Source organism: Malus domestica, chromosome 13 (assembly GCF_042453785.1).
Source record: "Malus domestica chromosome 13, GDT2T_hap1".
Classification (NCBI taxonomy): Eukaryota; Viridiplantae; Streptophyta; class Magnoliopsida; order Rosales; family Rosaceae; genus Malus; species Malus domestica.
The window spans coordinates 23,483,115-23,488,374 of NC_091673.1; the positions used below are offsets into that span (position 1 = coordinate 23,483,115).

The 5,260-nt window shown below is 36.8% G+C and overlaps 1 long non-coding RNA gene across 2 annotated transcripts; it reads left to right on the top strand.

Annotated features, from left to right (window-relative positions):
• Window positions 1–3,056: 3,056 nt before the first annotated feature.
• Window positions 3,057–5,260, top strand: LOC139190498 (uncharacterized). 2 transcript variants are annotated; one of them, XR_011574742.1, is made up of 4 exons: window positions 3,057–3,291; window positions 3,468–3,605; window positions 4,225–4,282; window positions 5,196–5,260. It is a non-coding gene; the product is annotated as an uncharacterized lncRNA (long non-coding RNA). The 2 variants fall into 2 exon arrangements; XR_011574743.1 differs by lacking the exon at window positions 4,225–4,282.

The window sequence follows — 5,260 nt, forward strand, 5'->3', positions numbered from 1 at the left end:
TTCCCATACCGATAATACCGAAAATTTTGGGATCCATACCAAACCGATCCCGAACCTTTCTGTACGGAAATCGGGATTACATATTCAATGGTTTGGGAATCCCGAACCGAACCGAAAAAATAGATATTTATTTTGGTTGCATTCATGTGGAATGTTGAATTTAAGTAGTTTCAAAGTAGATTATATTAGAAATAGAAGTATGAAATTAAGTAGTTGGGAACTTTGGAACATCAATTTGACATGATATTAATGAATTGGTATTTTAATTGGTATGAAATTTCAAATTGGCATAAGGTAAAATGCCTAAATTTCAATCTATATGAAATTGGGGAACGAAATTTTAAGCCAAAAATCCAAATTTTAGCCCACAACCCAAAAATCTCAAATTTCAGCCCAAAAACCCAAAATCCAATCCCGATCTATCCCAAAATACCGAAAACATTTCGGGAATCCTGAAAATTGAGAATACCAAAAATTCGGTTCAAATTCTCGTCCCGAAAATTTTCGATTTGGGATCTCATACCTAACCACGTTTTGCTTCCAACTTTTCCCCCTAAAATTTCAGTCCGCCGTCCGACCTTGAAATTGGAAAACGTGGCTGCCAACTTGTAAAAATCCCTTGAAAAGCTCTCGACCAAACTCAATATTTGAATATGTGAAAGATAAAAACCTAAAATTTGGATTCTGGAATGGAAAGTTTTCTCGGGCAAACCCGTCATTGAATGTAGTCTTTTTCTCTCCCCCAAACTTGTGAGTTTTGTGAAGAGTCTGTAACCGGATTTATGTTAAAAGTAAATAATTTTCTTCTTGCAACATTACTTTCTACATTTTCTTGAGAAGCTTTTAATCGAGTTTTTGAAACTTAGTGGTCATGACGCATAAACTTATTACTCGTTTGGATGTACTTTTAAAATGACTGAAAGTGCTTTTAGAGAAAATGTTTTTGGATTCCAAAAGCACTTTAAGTGTTTTTCCAGGACTTACTTGCATTTTTACTAAGGATTGGTTCTAAAAATATTTTCACCAAAAATGCTTTCAGTCATTTTAAAAGAACATGCAAACGAGCTCTTAGTGGTCATGACCCAAGAACTAGTTTCATGGTTTGAGAGAAGGAATCAAAAAGTATTACAGACTTTTGTTTTAGCAGAAGGAGAGATAGTGAGGAGAGTGAAGAAAGTTAAAGTTCTACTATAAATATTCATTGGCAATGTGGGGATCAACTCATTAATTATAAGCACATGCAAGGTTCCACATTTTCTCGATGTGGGATTAATACTCTCAACACGCCCCCTCACTTTTGGGAAATTTACAAGCCTAACACATAAACAACACAAACAGAGTGATGTGGACAATGTGTGGTCATTCGGCTTCACACATGAGACAACATGCTCTGATACCATGAAGAAAGCTGAGGTTCCACCATAAAATCAATTGATAGTATGGAGAGTAGCCAATTATTTATAAGCATATGCAAAGTCTATTTTTTCTCCGATATGAGATTAATACCGTTAACAAAGAGAAGATGAAGAAAAAAGAGAATACATTACTTTTAATTTTCAGTTGTAGATTTTTGTTTCTTTCTCTCTCATAAAATTAGTGTTTCAATGGGTACTTTCACGACCCGCTAGTATGATGCACAAATATCAGTTTCATGGTCTGAGGGTGAGAAATGGTTTGAGATTTTTACAGACTTTGCATTCACGTAAGGATGGAGATAGGGCAGGAAGAAAGAAAATCTTATTTTTAATTGTTATTACTCCTCTTAACAATTGTTATGTAATAGTCCCACGTTCCAAACTGACATACGCCGACTCGAATGTCCAGGTGAACACTTTAATCGAAGCATTGCCAATACCTGAAGAATGACGAAGTCATCAAGTAAAAGTGATGTATAAAAAAACGAATAAATTAAAGTAAGTACAAAAATAAAACAAAACTAGAGTGTGCAGTGAGTGAGATGAACCTTTAAATAAATGCATGTAATGGAAATTAGAGTATCTAAATATCTACAACGGAACAATGAAACATATTCAAAGATGTTAATTACAAAATTACTAAGAGTAGTCACTACTCTGATGAGGGAATATTATTCCACCATGCCTCAACGTCAAGAGCTCTAAATCTTACTAAATCCTGAAGAACGCAGAACAAAAAGGTATGAATGGGCAAAAATAAAGATTTCTAAAAATCATTTTTATTTCCAAGATAATATTCCCTCACTGTAAAAACCAGTATACTAAACAAAATCATATTACACTGTAAGTATGAAAAACAAAGGATGACAATCATTTATTTCAGAAGATGGGTAAACCTTGTAAAATTCTCAATATAAATCAACGTGAATAAATTCAGCAGTAGAAATAAAATAACCGAGAATATGACTTTAGCCCTTGGAACTCAATTTTCTCCACATAAAATCCGATGTAAATTTTTTCCTCAAATAAAACCCATTGACTAGACTCCACATAAGCAAATTCATTAATTATGTTTGACTTTACCCATTTAAAAATTTTTGGATGCCTAAAACACCCTTACTGAATGTTTAATGTACACAATTAATTCTATGCAAATTGTAAGGGAGAATTAATGATTTTACAAAAATAATATTTTGCATATAAATGTAGGGATTTGTTGGTTAGTTTGGCTCTCAAATTCTAATTTACCATTACAACGTGTGTGACAGCCCGTCCCTAATTTTAAGAATTTTTAAAGTTTTAATAAAGGATTTTACAAAAATGCCCTTTGAGGCACGCACATCATTCGAGGTTAATCGTTGTGTCGGGCCATCTAAGATTTGTTTTCTTGACATATCCTCGTAGTACTCGTCGTTACGGACGCGTGGGCGCAGACGGTTCGTGATTTGGAGTTATATCGAAGAAGTTATTAACGTTTGAAATTTGGAATTTTAAGGAATTATAATTTTAGTAAAATATAGAAATTCTTTTATTAAAATTTGGATGGCCCAGATTAAAGGATTTTGAAATGGATGGCTGGGATGAGAAAAATGAAAGTTTTGTGTGGGTGTGTGCGTGGGAAGAACCAGAAAACAGAAAAGAGGAAGAGAGATTGGGCAAAAACTGCCCAATCGGAGAAGAAGGAGAGAGAGCGAATCAGAGGCAGAGAGGGGAAGAAACTGACCAATCGGAACAGGGAAAGGAGGAAGGGAGAGAGGGTGAGAAGCGGAGGAAAAGAGGAAATGGGTTGGGGAGAACCCGTGGGTCGTTTCGACCCGGCGGTGCCCACGCCCAAATTCGATGGATTTCGTCCAAATTTCCGACGAATTGAGTCAAGGTACCACTCCTAATCATCATCTAGGCCTTCCCTCTTTACGTTTCACCCCAAGAATCATTGAATTTCGTTGTGATTTCGCGAAGAACACCCCTACGGGTGCCGCGACCCTTTTGTTTAAATTCTCCAAATTTTGAAATGTTTTCTTTCAATTACTAACACCTTTAGCATTCCTTTAGGACCTAGAACAAAGCCCAAGAGGTAATTGAGGCGTTGGAACAAGTTTGAAGGTCGAATTGGAAACACCCAAATTCTAGGGTTCTTCACGGTTTTGGTGAAATTGAAGCACTTCCAGGCCAAATTGGCCTTGGTCTCAGGTATGAAAGTTGTTCTACTCATTGAGATCTTCAAATCTGCAAATTTTGGTAATTTTTGGAAATAGTTGAATTTTCCGGCGAGCCGGGGGCGGCCAACCGCCACCCGCGGCGGCCCGCGCGGCGGCGCGTGGCCAATGGCCCGCCAATGTCATTATTAGCTTGTGATTAAGGTTCTAGGTTCTGTTTTGATAATTGATGGACGTAAATTGAATAATTGAACCTAAGTTGGTTACGATTCGTGGTTAGATGAAAATGTGAATTGACGATCCGACCGTTGGATCGTCATCAAACTTTGATACGTTGTAATACGTAATATTTGAGGATTATAGGAACTTACGGATTGGGAATCCGATTTACGGATCTTCTGGAATTGAAGTTGTAAGTTCATAAAATAGAATGTTAACCGTCACTTAGTTTTGGAAATTGACGAAGATCCGACCGTTGGATGGTAATGAAATTTTAGGATGTTGTCCTAGAGGTATATTGTGGACCTCTGGAAGTTACGGATTTGAAATCTGAATTGCAGATCATCCGGATCGAACTACGTAGTGACGTGTCTTATATAAGTTATGTATTCTATCGGCAGAATTTCTGAGGTTGGATTTGATTGTTGTTCTAGGCGCTAATCGTCATGACGCCTTGATGTATGGTGCTAGGGAGTTGTGGGCGAACTCCAGGTGAGTGGGCAGTTTTGTTTTCGTATTACCTATATACTATTGTTTTTCCCAGAAAAAATGCTTTTATGCGAAATTATGTTTTGAAAATGCCATGCATAGAATTATTTGGAAAATGTGAATTTCATATGAGTTATATGATTGATATATGATGCATACATGTTGCATGGTGCTGTGGAGGCACAGGTAAGTCAGGTGAGTTCGTTTATTCATTGAATTGTTGTTGTTGAGATGTTTGAGCTCATAATCTGCACCCTAGGTGTTAGTGCTTATATTATTCACCACACCGCACGCTCGCCTTGGATCCAAGTAGGTGGATGTCGTACAGACCATGTGAGGGTTCCGACATGCCAGTCGTACAGACCATTAGAGGGGTTCCGACTGGTGGGTGACCTTAGATATGCGCGCTGATGATATGATGAGAGAAGCACTAGAGCGTATTTTACACCTTTCATCGTATAGACTACCTTACGTAGTTCCGAGTGATGTGCAGAGTAGGGCCGTATAGGTCACTGTGGTGACTCCGGCTTAGTGAGATATTGAGCTATTGAATTAATCGTATAGGACCAACTGCAGGGTCTCCGATTGATTCCTTATTTCACCTGATTTATATTTTGATTTATGGCATGACATGTTTTTCTTGAAAAATGTTAAAGATTTGGGATTCAAGCTTTGAGATTTCATATGGTTATATATCTATATATATATATATATATATATATATATATATATATATTTCTGAAAAGTGTTAAAAGGTTTGAGATTTGAGCTTTTTGCTTATATATATGTTATATATATGCTATTTTCTGGGAAAGTATACAGGTTTTACGGTGAGGGGTTATAAATGTTTTAAATGAAAAGTCTTCGAAAAACTTTGTTTTACTGACCCACTCAATTTTGTTTTGCGCCCCTCCAGGTTCAAGTTAGCAGAGCTTTGGTGGCCACGAGGAATCCAACGGTGTTCTGACAGAATTCACAAAA